The sequence below is a fragment of the Nicotiana attenuata genome, chromosome 11 (genome assembly GCF_001879085.1).
Source record: "Nicotiana attenuata strain UT chromosome 11, NIATTr2, whole genome shotgun sequence".
In the NCBI taxonomy this organism is placed as follows: domain Eukaryota; kingdom Viridiplantae; phylum Streptophyta; class Magnoliopsida; order Solanales; family Solanaceae; genus Nicotiana; species Nicotiana attenuata.
In genome coordinates, this window is record NC_031999.1 from 17,100,118 (window position 1) to 17,115,401 (window position 15,284).

The window sequence follows — 15,284 nt, forward strand, 5'->3', positions numbered from 1 at the left end:
AACTCTTTTTCTTCTCTCTTCTCTTTAGATGGATGATCTCTCAAAAACATCTCTTATTAGCTAAAATATTTCAAAGACTAATACCATTGAGCATAAAATAATTCTCCAAAATTCTTCTGTTTATAAATAATGAGTGTTACTTTCTCTTAAAGCCAAAATCGACTCCAAATAGGATTAAAAACCAAAATCTAACTCCAAATAGAAATGAAAACCAAAAGTGTATATGATTAGTCCATTAGGTCTTTTGATGGACAACATGGGCGGGCCCAACAAATATCTCTTTCATCTAGGGGGGCCAAATGTGTGTTGAATTAGAGGAACTATTAACAAGTTTCATGCCTGCAAAATTTAGGCTTATTTGCACTTACCACTTTCATCAGCATATTCGAAGGATTGTCATCAATGTGTAGTCTTTTCAATCTCAAATAATTTATCTTCCAATTCGTATCTAATGACACTTTCTATTAACATGTTTGGTCTTAGAAATAAAATGTGGAGTGCTTGGTAAACAGATAACTTTCTGACTATCACAAAACAAGATATAACTTGACTACTCAAAGCCAAAATCATTAATAAATTCCTTCATCCATAGTATTTCTTTTGTACCTTGACTGCTCAATGTCAAAATCATTAACAAATTCCATCCATAGTAATTCCTTGACACCTTTGGTGATAGCAATATATTCTATTTTTGTGGTAGATAGAGCTATGCACTTTTGATATCTAGATTGCCATGAAATAACCCCCACCTATAAAAGTGATCAAATATGTGGAACTGGAAGTGAATCATGACTTATCAAAATTTTCACCCAAATCAGAGTCTGTGAAATAAATAAATTCAGGCTTACCACTACAAAAGTACATTTTTAAATCTATAGCACTTTTAAATATTTTAAAATTTATTTTATTACATTACAATGTTCCTTGTCGGGATTAGAAAAGAATCTATTAATAGTACTAATGATATGTGTAATATCTGGTCTAGTGTAAATCATAAGATACATCAAATTACTAACGGTAGAAGAATAAGGAGTATAAGATATCTCCTTCTTCTCTTTATCAGTAGATGGACTCTGAATAGTACTCAAATTTGAAGTAACAAAAAGAGTACTAATAACTTTTGTATCTTTCATGTTGAACCTCTTGAGTACCTTCTAAATATATTAATTTTGGGATAAAAATAATTCATTTCTATCTCTGTTGTTTACCCATAAAATGGTACAGTTGAATTTATAGCATGGTTTATAAAAAAGCGAATAGATTTGATCCCAAAGTATTAAATAAATTAAATAGAATACAAGATATAGCATTGAAATCGAGATAAAATAGCAGACAATTTGGTTCCGGGAGAAAGGCTTCCGAAGGCAACAATATGAATAGTGTTAGACAGAAAATAAAGTATTATTCAGCTTGGAATAGTGTGTAGCATACGTTTGTCAGAATTTTCATATGTTACAATGGTTGTTTAAGCCACTATTTATATCTATACCTAGGGAACAAGGTCCTAGGATCAAGTCCCTCTTAAATGACAATAATGGAGTCATTGATGAATAGGTAACTGCAGGCCATGAATGCCAAAATTCTCTACAATGGCTGTGTTATTTAATACTGAGGATTATTCTTCATTAAATGTCATCTAGTGACAAACATTCATTTGTTTCCGTTGATTGTGTTCCCTTCAGGATCTTCCTGGTGCAATCTGAAGTTGTTGTCCTCGGACCTGGTTTCTACTCGATTCATCATCCATATGTCTCCGCTTTCACGTGTCACGCCATCATATGATCATTTAATATAAGCCGATTTTACCCTATGCAGATAGTCCCCCTATTTTCCGGTGACACATCTTTGTGTCACTAGGAAGTTGGTGAAGATTCCTTTCTTGGTAGGATATTTTCAAAATGCCTCTAAAAATTTTCTGACACTTGATAAGATGCACGTCTCCTCGCATTTAATATTCTGAAGGCATGTTACTCCACGATTTAGCAATATATTCGTCCGTTCTCGAAGTGATCATGGCTACGATTTTAGCCACTTATTCCTTTACTATACGCCTCATTCTCCTTCTTTTACACTTGATAGTTCCATAAACTCTCTCAAATTCTTTGCATTCAACTTTGCTCTGCTTTTATCTTTCTTTAATCCTATTCAAAAACTCTTATCACCTTCTAATGATTATGGCTTCTTTCACTAATTCTTCCAAGAACTCCAGTCTTCTCTTTGGTAGGGGCCCGTAGAGGAGCAAAGACAAAGAGATTGATGTTGATGCTGATCCTCTTACAGTGAGCACCATCATTCCAAAACATCTCAACACAACCAATAACTTCGAAGAGAAGTTCCCTTCTTCAAGCTCTCGCACCTGGGCTATTGGAAAATTCCCTTGTTCTATTCGCCCTTCTAGTATTCTTGCTATGAAGGAGGACTATGATTGCCATGACCTAAACATCATTGCTCCCAATATGGGGGAGCGAGTAACTTTCACTAACAAGGGCTTCACATACGTTTACACGTACCCCTCGCTTTGGATGTGTTTTCTTTGAGCGGGGAACTTGAACCTGTGATTTTGGAGCTATGCAACCGATACCAAGTTTGTTTGGCATAGGTGGGCCCTTCGTTGTGGCGAACAGTGTCCTGTCTACGGCGGCTGTGCCATGAAATGAAGGAGGAGCGTACCTTGGCTCATATGATGAACCTCTATTCTCCCAAGACTTTCGTGGTTGAGTAATAAATCTAAGCAAACATGGCCACCATGCATTGCTTACCATCATGGATGACGCAATAACCGTAGATTGATGGAGTAGTTTGTTGTTATTGCCACCAGAAATATCATCCCGACCACAACTCCATCCTTCCCTGAGCCCTCTCGTTTATGTAAGTTCAAAGTCTACCTCTTTCTTCTAAAAAAGGCTATTTCATGTCACTGCTGACCCTTCTCCTTTCATTATTTTAGCAACTCGGTGGACACCACCAAGGGTTGAAGGCCTGGACCGGCGGGTTCAGAAGATTCTGGACGTCACCACGCCTCAGACCCGCCGTTGGAAAGACTTGGCCCCTAAGTATGGATGGAGGGCCAAGAATCATGGTAAACTGATTTTTCCTTCATTCGATCTCTGTACATAGAAAAATTAGCTAACCTCACCTTTTTGTTGCATTTAGGTCTCTCGCAGGGTTCTGTTTCCGTCCTGAGGAGGACGTTTTGGTTGATCCCATAGAGGTTGCGAGGTTTTTAATGGAGGCTCTCACCCAAACAGGTGCCATCGGATCCACTTCCAGTGCAAGTGCTTCCTCTCAGAGTCCCCCGCCAGAGAATAAGAAACAAAAAAGGCAGCGTTCCTTCTCGGCCGAGGGTAAGAACAAGAAAGTGAAGAAAGCCACACTCAAGCCAGCTTCATACACTGCTGTTAGTTATGATGATGGGGAAGCCAGTGATAAGGAGCTTCCCTACAAAGGAGACAACGACCTTCATCACCTTAAAAGAATGCCTAGTCTGAAGAGCTTATAATTTCAACCGAGGACGATGCCCGAGCGCTCTAGGGAGAATTTGACTTTGTGGAGAAGGACAATTGTCCCTTTACGGTCCCAATTGCTGCTCCCGGTACTATGAGGCCGAGTACCGGGCCTCTTCCGCCTTCGGTTGGTGAGCAACCAACAAACAACACTGCCTCTGCCGCAACCGCTTCTCAACCTACAACACCATCAGCTTCATCTTCTTCCACGCCGGCCATTCCTTTATCACCAGCACCTAATACGTCACCCCCACTGGCCGCAGACGTCTGAGAGGAAGATGTCCCTTCTCCCAGTCCCCAGACGATGGGAATTTTGGGCACAACTACTCGCCCCCTTTTGCAGTTCCCAGAGGAGGAGGTATGTCTCTCTCTCTCAGTATTAACGGAGTGATATTTGCTGTGCAGGCCTATGGAACTCGGCAATTATCTAAGTCGCTGGCTTCAAAGAAAGATATGAAGAAAATACACTCTCTTTCGGGGGAGTGTACGATAAATAATTCCATGCACAATGCAGCAGCGGTATTGTACCTGTCTTTTTTTGCTACTGACTTCTTCTTAGCTTGTTATTACAATGTTTGTAACTTTGATATTTTATTTACATGCCAACTTCCTCGCTTACGAGGGCCTTCAAAAATTTATCCTTGACAAAGAAAGACTCAAGTCTGAGTGAGATCAGTTGTTCGCTGGGAGGGACCAAATTGCCGCTTGCCTCCTAGTACTGGAAGCAAAAGCTGTTGAGGCGAGTGAGTTAGAGGCTTGATTGCAACAAAGTGAGCAGGAAGTGATGTCCCTCGTCCAAGAAGCATCTCAGCTAAATGTACAGCTTCAAGAAGCTTAGTCTAAATGGGTTGAGGTCTAAGATGTTGTGCTCGCGGCTGCCGAGCGCGAGTCTGCCTCCATTGAGAGAGTTGATAACTTGGAGGCAACCTTGAACTCCAAAGTTGAAGAAGCTGGTAATGTCGAGGAAAAGCGTGCCGAGATGGAGGATAGGTATAAGAGGATCATGGAACATAATATGGTTCATATAACCACTATCTGTGATCTTGATCTTAGCCTTAGTGCCCGGACATCTGAGCGCGATGGCTATCTGACCAAGGTTGATAGGTTTAAATCAGAACTTCAGCACCGAGTGTATTCCCTCATCATTGAAAAAGCATATTCTATGTAAAATATAAGGAGGAAAACCTTGGATGAGGCAAAAGGGGGCATCATTGATATTGACAATGAGATCGCCAAGGCCCGAGAGCTGGAGTTAACTGCTCGAGGACACCTCCCAGATTGGACTGGTGCAACTGACTCTTCTGGTTCTGGTTCTGAGTTCTTGGGAACTAGGATAAACTTGAAGAGAATAACGATGAATGCCAAGATCCGCCTAATTCTCTCGGGGACGCTGATGTTTCTCTTCCCCCGTGTTCTGGTGGCGACATAGTTTAGCATTTTTCTTTCTTTTCCTTTGTTGTTTTCCTTTTGTGTTTTTGTATTTTTGTACTTGTGCTATTGTTTAAGCATTGGGTAAAGCTTATTCTTTTTGTGATGAATTATGCAAGAGTTCGGGTGCATTTTTCCCGGATAACATTTGGGTTCCGGGCATAAACTCTTTCGGAACCAACCCTATATTGTGAGGGTTACATAAGATAGGTTCCTCTTATGTTTACGGTGCTCTTCAAAATGACATTTCTTGTTCATTTTCGCACTAGCATTTGAAGTACTTGGTTAAGTTTCAAATGATAAAATCGATTCATCGTTTGGACAAGAATAAAGATAAAAGTAAAAGAACTTGAATTTATTCCTTTTATCTTCAAAAGTAAATAAGCATTCGTTTTGCTGAAAGAAAAGAAATTGCCATTACATATGGCTAATTTGTACAAGTTGTTTCTACGGGGCTGGTTGTGCAGTCCCCGGTCCAGATGAGGCATATTTGTTCCTGGATTATGTAGTCCTCAATCAGGTTGGCGTATTCTCATATGTATTCCTCTCAGTGCTCGAATGCGAAAAATGTGAATTGGAACACTAGAAGTCTTGCTCCTTTGAGGATTCCACTAGTGAATGGTTGGATAATCTTTGGTCTGATAGCAATCTTCATTTCCCGTTAGGAACTTTGCTATCGAGCAAACGATTATCTAACCACCCCCTAGAAGCTTGTAGAAAAGAGAACTCGTGAATGGTTGAATAGTCTTGGTCTGATGACAAGTTTTCCTTCCCGTTAAGAATTTTCCATCGAGCCAAAGACTATCTAACCATCCCGTAGTGGCTTGTTGTTTCAATGCCTTATCATGTAAAGGTCTTACCTTTGCTGATGACATTTCCTTCGTGGTATTCTTTCCGTTGCTGCCTCATTAAAAACCTTGTCAGATCAACCCATTTGGGAACAAATTGGGCGAAGGGAGAAAGTGTGCAGCACATACTTTCAGTACAAGCGGTTCCCATCAGTAGTAATACCTTTTGAGGTGCATCATGTTCCAGTTGCTCGGTAATTTGGCTCCATCTTGGTTTTCTAGTTCGTATGATCCCTTTCCAGTGACAACTAAAACTCGGTAGGGGCTTTCCTATGTTGGGCCCAACTTTCCTGTATTTCAGCTCCTGGTATTTTGTGTAAATTTACTTAAAACCAAATCTCTCATGTTAAAATAACAGTGATTAGCCCTTCGGTTATAGTACCTTTCCATTCCTTGTTTTTGGGCCACCATCCTTATGTGCGCCAAGTCCGTGCGTTCATCAAGCAGCTCCAATTTGACCAGCAATGCTTCATTATCTTTTTCGTTGTTCGCCCGGAAGTACCGCAAGGTCGTTTATCCTACTTCCACCAGGATCAAAGCTTCTGCTCCATATACGAGAGAGAAAGGTGTCTCTCCCGTGCTTGACTTGGCCGTCGTCCGGTATCCCCACAATACTTCTCGTAACTCTTTGGGTCACTTGCCTTTGGCTGCTTCCAACCTCTTTTTGAGGTTTTGAATAATTACCTTATTGGTTAGTTTCGCTTGCCCATTTGCGCTTGGATGGTTTGGAGAATATGTGATTATTTCAATTTTCATGTCTTCAAGGAATCTCCTTTGGTGTTCCGTACTGGCAAATTGTGTTTTCTTATAGGAAATCGACCACTTCGTGCTCGCCAATTTTTTGGTAAGGACCTGCTTTAACCAACTTAGTGAAGTAATCAGTTAAAATTAAAAGAAATCTTACCTTCTCGGGAGCCGGTGATAGCGACCCGACTATATCCATCCCCATTTCATGAATGTCCATGGGGATAGTACCGAATGCTGCAGTTCTACCGGTTGGTGCATTAACAGTGCATGGAGTTGGCACTTGTCGCATTTATTAATGAATGCCTTAGCATTTTGTTCCATCCAGTGCCACTAGTATCCTTCCATAACTAATTTTAGCACAACGAATCTGCACTTGATGATTCCCGTAAATTCCTTTACGAATCTATCTCATGACGTAATTAGCCTCGGAAGCTCCTATGCATCCGGCCAACGGGCCTTGGAATGACCTTCTATGTAATTGTCCTCCTTAGAAGCTGTAACGAGCTGCTTTGGTGCGGAGTGTCCGGTATGCCTTCGGGTCTTCAGGAAACTTGTTGTGCTCAAGGTAGTCGATGATCTCATTCCTCCAGTCCCAAACCAAGTTGGTTGTATTTACTTCATAATGAACGTCCACATCCTGTACCAAGTGCATGAGCTGTACCATTGTACCAGAATCTGATCCCTTCATTTTCGTGAACGAGCCCAAATTGACCAATGTCTCTGTGGGTAATTGATCATTCCCTGAACCATGCGAGCAGAGCTTGAACTTTAACCACATATTGTTGCATGCATTCCTCCTTGGTGTCGATGATTCCATATACTTGATTTACCACTAGTTGGGAATTCCATTTGATTTCAATGACCTCAGAGTCTAGTCCCCGGGGCAAGTTCAAGTCCTGCAATAAAAGCCTCATACTCGCCTTTATTGTTAGTCAAGGGAATAGTTTTTATAGCCTGCCTCAGGACTACTCTCAAGGGCATGATTAAGACCACCCCAAGCCTAGACCCTTTCACGATGGAAGCTCCGTCCATGAAATCGGCCACGAAGTCGGCCAAAAATTGTGATTTGATCACAGTCCTAGGCTTATATTAGACATCAAAATCATTAATTTCAACTGCCCATTTGGCCAGTCGACCTTGTAACTCAAGTTTGTGAAGGACATTCCACATGGGAAAAGTTGTCACCATGGCTATCATGTGGCACTGAAAATAAGTCCTAAGCTTTCGAGCGGCGATTACGAGAGCCAAGACCAATTTTTCGAGGTGCGGATAATGAGTTTTTGCTCCCGATAAAATTTTGCTAACATAATAGATATGAGATTGCATACCTTTGTCCTCCTAGACTATAACGACACTTACTGCCACCTCTGAGACCACTAAGTATATTAGCAGCTGTTGGCCTTCCTCCAATTTTGATAGCAACAAAGGGCTTGATAGGTACCGTTTTAGGTCTTTTAGAGCCTGTTTGATTTCTAGAGTCCATTCAAAATTGTTCTTCTTCTTCAAAAGCGACAGAAAGTGATTACATTTTTTCGAAGACCGAGAAATGAACCTTCTTAGGGAAGCCAGTCTTCCGGTTAGTATTTGAACTTCTTTCACATTTGTCAGCTGGTCTTGGATGTCCTCGATGGCTTTGATCTTCTTAGGATTGACTTCGATCCCCTTTTGTGACACCAGGAAACCAGAGCTCACTCCAAATGCACACTTTACGGGGTTAAGCATTTTGTTGTGCTTTTTGGATATCGAAGGTTTCTTGGAGGTATTTTAAATGGTCAACTAAATTCAAATACTTAACTAGCATATCATATATCTACACTTCAATTTTTTTCCCTATTTTCTTTTCGAACATTTTGTTCACGAACCTTTAATAAGTGGCTCCGGCGTTTTATGCCCGAAGGGCATCAAGTTGTAGCAATATGTTCCAATCTTTGTTATGAACGAAGTCTTTTCTTGATCCCCCGGGTTCATCTTAATTTGATTGTATCCAGAATAGGAATCGAGGAAACTCATCAACTTCTGTCCGGCCATTGCATCAATCATTTGATCAATGTTTGGCAGTGGGAACGAGTCTTTTGGGCACACTTTATTCAAATCATTATAACCATTGCACATATAGAATTTATTATTTTTCGGAACTTCTACTATGTTATCTAGCCAGCCATGATACTTTACCTCCCGAATTGAACCGATGTAGAGCAATCGAGTTAATTCTTCTTAAACACGCCCATTTCTGACCACGGCAATCGGGCGTTGTTTTTGCCTTACCGACAGGACACTTGGGTCCAGGCTTAGCTTCTGCACGAACACCTCTAGCAGTATACCTACCATATCCATGTGAGACCATGCAAAACAATCAACGTCAGTTTTACGAAATTCAATAAATCTTGACTTGAGCTCAGGGTTTAGTCTTGTCCCCAAGTGAAACTTCCTCTCTAGAAATTTCTTAAACAATGTCACTTGATCAAGACCTTCCGCTGTGGACTTGGTCGCGTTAGTTTCTTCTAATACCTGGAAATATCTTAGTACATGGTGGGATTTTGACGGCTCCTCCCCTTTCTTATCTTTGTTTAGTTCGGGGGCAGGTGTCAGTTACTGTAAATGTTGTCCCGCGTGTTCCTTCCCTTTACTGTAGGAAATCGAGACCACTTTCATCTCCCTTGCTGCCATTTGATTACCTTTTATTTGTTTGATTCCCTCTAGAGTTAAGAATTTTATAAGTTGGCGATATGTTTATGGTACGACCTTCATCTCGTGTATCCGTGGTCTGCCAAGAATTATGTTGTAGCCCATGTCGCTGTCTACTACTTCAAATAAGGTAGTCTTTATGACCCGTTCAGTGTTTCTAGGAAGCAGCATCTCCCCTCGGGTTGTCACACTTTCCAAGTTGAACCCGACGAGGAGTTTTGTTGCCGGAATGATGCTTCCGGTTAGCTTAGCTTGTTCCAACACTCTCAATTAAATGATGTTGGTTGAACTTATTGGGTCAACCAGAACACGTTTAATCTTGAAATCTAAAATGTTAAGAGAAATTACGACGGCATCATTGTACGATAGTAGAAGTCCATCAACGTCCTCTTCCGTGAATGTGATTTATCCTAGGCAACTTCCTAGAGTCTCTTGCTATGAGTCACTGACACCTTTGTATTTTTCATCGCCGAGAAGGTTACACAGTTTATCTCATTCCCCCGAAAATCATGTTGATAGTTAGTCGAGGAGGTTCCCCTTGGAAATTTTGTTGATAGTTAGTCGAGGAGGGTCTTTCCCTATATTTGAGTGCTCTGCATTGTACCGGCTGCGGCCGTAATTGTTCTTAGCCCGGTCGCTTAAGAATTCCCTGAGATGGACACTATTTAATAATGTTGTTGTTACACCCCGCAATATTACGTCGATATTACATCCCGCAGTATTATATTACGATGATGTTACGCCTTGTAGTACTACATTACGATGATGTTACGCTTCGCAGTATTAAATTACGATGATGTTGCACCCTGTAGTATTGAAATTTGTCGTAAGGTAATTAACATCAGTCCAAGGAAAAGATTATTTGAAAATTATAAGGATTATGCTATTTCAAACAAGTGATGAGTAAATTCGTGAAGGTGAGAGGGGAAGAAAGTCAAAGAAAATGAATTTCGTCCAAGTTTGGCATGTTGGGATAAAATTCAGGCCGAGCGTTAATATCGGATATTTATGGACTAGTTCCATACAAGGTATCATATGACCATAATAATAGGATGTATAAAGTGTATTAAAAATAAGTAAAATTTTAAGTAATTTGAGATAGTTTTTAATTATGCGGGTAGTTGGTTAATTATCGGGTAGCGGGATATTACCTAATTAAATTAATTGATTATTGGATAAGATCAAAATCCCATGTGGCAACAAGCCACTACACCGGCCGTATGACTCTTTGTCATAATTCATGACGAAGAGTCATTTTTAAATAGATGGCAACATAGTGTATTAATCTCAAGACAACTCAATTTGGATTAGGTGGCAACATAGTGTATTAATCTCAGACAACTCATTTCTAGGATCTTAAATACCAAGACTACAATTCAGGCGTGAGCTTTGCCATTCGAAACGTGAAATTCTTACAAATTCCTACAAAGGAATACTACAACAGAAGGCTAGAATTCCTACAAGTTTCAACAATTCAAATGAAAATTATTTTCACATTAGCGACGTAAGATTTTACGGTTCTAAAGGTGTACGGTGCAACCTTTTCCAAGAATATCATACGGATTTTCCCTACTCCAGGTATGTTAAGGCTACCCCTTCTTTCTTTTTGGCATGATCCAAATAATACAAATGAAACGAGCAAAATACGCAATTTTTGTAAATGACTCTATTCATAGAAATACTAGGGGTGTCTATATTCTTGATTACCCATGTGGATTATTAGTATATCTTCTGTTCATGGGTCTCAGAAAAATACGTATTTGGTAAAGTTTATCTGAAAGGCATATGAATTTTTATGGCATTCTGAGAAAATCATATTAACGTATTTTTTTATGCATTTCATGCATTTATACATGTACATTGACCCATGAACAAATGGTGTTATATACGCGTATATATGTATATTATATTTATATGAGATATGAGAAAAGGTTATGGTGTTATATATGCACCACCACCTGATCAGCTGGTATACGTTGATGATTTTGCCCACAGTGGCCGAGATGATATGATGGGATGCCTGTTTACCTTGAAAATGGTATTTACAATTATATTTGATTTGGTGGTTCTAAAAATACGTGATTTATCTTAATACTAGTTATTAGGCAATAGATGCTATGTATAAGTAAAGGAGATAAGAAATGCAAACCAAAACTATCACAAATTCGAGCCTCGAGCTAGCTGGAACAGAGGCTTCGAGGCCTATTTTGGGCGATTGGTTGCGAGCTATTGATGAACAAACAATGATAATGAGGGCCTCAAAGGTGGCCTTTTGCGGTTAATACTGAACAATAAATGAAGAATGAATGAACAATGAAAGAATAAACAATAAATGTGTAGAACAATTATTTTAGCAAAGAGAGCAGAGAATGTGGTATATTAATCAATGTATCCCTCTTTACAAAATGAAAAGGGTCCCATTTATATAGGAGGGCTGAATCCCAACATGGTACATGTCTAATAAATGACGAATAAATGCTACTAGTATAGTTGTACAATGGCTCAGTACGGATTTGTACTATTCTTGCAGACTCTGCCAGTCCTCATCGCATGCCCTCGGGGGTTTCCCGCCTTTCCATGACGATCACCGACTTGCATTGCTCCGAGGTTGACCTCCGATATGCCCCCTCGAGGGAAGCACATCGGTGTCCCCCTTCAAATTTCACTTCGAGCTCCTCGAGGTCGGGCATGGAGTGCCACGGTAGCCCCTAAGTCGAACTCTCCGATTTTGGCCGTATACAAATAGTCCCCGTGTTTCTTAGAATGAAAAGATAAGAAATGATCTTGACTTCGATTTTCTCGAACTTCTCGTGATGACGTCCGCTTGCGACGTAGGCCCTCGAAACGTCCCATCGGTTCATTCCCCGAAAAGCATTGAATGCACTGCCGGTTCGTTTCCCAAAAAACATTGAATACAGTGCGGGTCTGTTTCCCCAAAAACATTGAATGCGCCGTCAGTTTCGTCACCATTTCTCTATAAATAAGGGATTTCTAAAACCAAAGGTTCACTCATTCTGTATTCAACAATCTTTAGTCCTTTCCTTTCTCTATATCCTCTTCTGATCTCTTATTCTTATGGTTCAAACCCGTGACCACAAGGTCATAAGGCAGCAACCTTATCAGTCATGCCATGGCTCTTTTTTGGAGCTCTTCCCCTCTAAGAGGAATTATATTGAGTTGTGTTATTGTTGTTGGCCCGAATCGAGGAGAGTATGTGGATTGTAAACCGCTGCTCATCTCTCTTAATTTCGACCTTGTGTGGCGCTTCACTCCTTTTGCTTTCCATGGAGTGAGGTGGCACCATCTACTAACTTTTTATCCCACACCGGTGCAATGTCTCAAGAAGTGGCTTCACAATAGTAGTGCTAACGAGAGCCGTACTCGCCAAGCTTTTCACCAGGCCACAATTTTCTTTGCATGTTAAAAGCTTTTGCTCTTTGATAGGCTATAGCCTTTTCTTCATCTATTGCTGTTTCGGAGGAGGTTCTCGAAGACAACGTTCTAAAGATCGAAATGAAGTTCCTGAGAGAACGGTTCTCGAGGATGTTGCCCTTGAGAACAATCCCTCGAAAGTAGATTAGGCCTTTGCCTGTTGTTTTCTGCTTCTCTGTTTCTATGTTTGGGCCCCTCGTGGGCTTTGTAACGCATCTTTTATTAATATAAGAATTTCTTCATTTTGCCTTCGATTTGTGTTGAACTCCATTATGCTTTCGTTTGTGAAAAATCCAAGTGTACGACTCTAACGATTGGTCCGAAAACCGGATCCAGAATATAATAATAATAAACCCTTAGGTTTTTATTTGATCAATATGACGCTTTTTAAAGTCCTTTGCTATGCCTCGGATTAAGCTCGGATCGATTTGATGGGAACTTGGGTCACCGAGATTTCCGAGTCCGAGTTGAGTGAGAGCTGTGTCTCAATTTTTGAAATATAGCTAGCCCTTCTAGGCTTCGTTGGTAGCCCTCGAGTGAGAATTCTCTCAAACTCAAGTAACCTTTAGATTTAACAGTTGGGTGAACGTTTGCTTGATCATCTGAAAATAAAGATAGCCCTAAGGCCCTTGCATATATTCCTCGAGTGAGAGTTTGCTCGAACTCGTGTAGCCCCTAATTGAGTGAAAATTCATTGTGACTCGAAATAAAGATAGCCCCAAGGCTTTATAGATAGTCCCCGAGTGAGAACTAGCTCGAACTTGAGTAGCCCTTGGGCTAAAATAGTTGAGTGAGCATTTTACTCGGACTTGAAATAAAGATAGCCCCGAGGCTCTATTAATAATTCCCGAGTGAGAACTGGCTCAAACTCGGATAGCCCTTGGGCTTAAAATAATCGAGAGAGCATTTGCTTGAACTTGAGATGAAGATATAGCCCTGAGGCTCTATTAATAGTCCCCGAGTGAGAACTCGCTCGAACTCGGGTAGCCCTTGGGTTCAATAGTCGAGCGAGTCGTTTGCTCGAACTCAAAATAGAGATAGATCTGAGGCTTTGTTAATAGTCCCCGAGTGAGAACTAGCTCAAACTTGGGTAGCCCTTGGGCTCAATAGTCGAGCGAGTCATTTGCTCGAACTCGAAATAGAGATAGCCCTGAGGCTTTGTTAATAGTCCCCGAGTGGGAACTGGCTCGAACTCGGGTAGCCCTTGGGCTTAATAGTCGTGCGAGTCGTTTGCTCGAACTCAAAATAGAGATAGCCCTGAGGTTTTCTGAATAATTCCCGATTGAGAACTGGCTCGAACTCGGGTGGCCCTTAGGCTTAATAGTCGAGCGAGTGTCAACTCGAGCCCGACCCACTGATTGTTCTTAATAATTTCTAATAATCCAATTCCCGATGCTTGGGTCCTGATTTCTACATCACGACATAAGCGGTTGAAGTGGCTGAAGGGTTGCTTTTGTACGATTTTCAAAATCATTAATTGTAGGCGGCCAACTGTCGGCCTTTTGGCTTCCTCAGCACGTTCGAACGACCTTTATAAATAGACAAAATCCCACAATCTTGCTGATATTACTTTCTTTGTGCTTCCAAGATTTCATTTAGCCCTTTTCAATTTCCTTGAACTCTCCCTTCTCTTTTCTAACAACATTTTCCGTGTTCTCGGATCTTCGCTTTAGAGATGGCTAATACCTCTAAAACTGTTCCTCAAAAGGAAAAAGCTTCATCATCTTCCCGAATGACCAAAAGTAAACCGGTAGTTCCTCCTAATATCGAGGAGTATATTCCCAGGCCTGGTGATACATCTTCTGATTTCCAGATCGAAAACCCTTCCTCTATTCCGGGACGATGCGAACCTATGTCTCGATACATTAGCCTAATAACCGAAACTGAGAAAGTGAAAATCGGCTGCCACTAGGGGAAGGCGGTGCAAGTAGAGATTCCTTCACGTGGAGAAGAAATAACCGAGCACAAAGCCGGTTTCCTCAGTGTATATACACATCCTTTCACCTTAGGCCTTGCAGGAACCTCTTCGCCACTGATAAAGCCAGTGATCCTCGATTTCTGCATACAATATCGGGTGACGCTCTAACAAATCTATTCATCATTCTGGCGCACTGTTTATCTGATTAGGTATTTTTCGAACATGGTTGAGGGGATGCCTTTTACCCTTGATCACTTGATCAGACTGTATAGCTCTTGACTCTATCGAGGTGGACTGATTAAGTTAAAACGTCAATCGACGAAGGACTATTTTGCTAGCATTGACGAAGACAAGGACCGAGGGTGGATGAGCCGCTATGTCCGAGTAGGGACCTTGGACCTGATCCCCGCTGAGAGAATGCCATTCCCTGAGGATGGAATGTGAATCGTAAGTAAATGTGTTTTGCTAATCCGACATCTTTTCTTGCCTTTGAATTAACTCTCTTTGATGATACAGCTGTCGAGTGGTACCCCGGTGCTATCAAGGATCTTTCGGCTGGGTCTGACAACTCGATGCGACCTGCCCAAATGTTGAGCGCGTGTGGCATAATCTAGCTAAGACCCGTTGGGAGGCCAAAAACCATGGTGAGTTTCTATTTCTGTCATACTCGAGCTCTTTAGAAAAGATATCTTTTGATAGTATTCTCATCCTTTGTGCCTATGC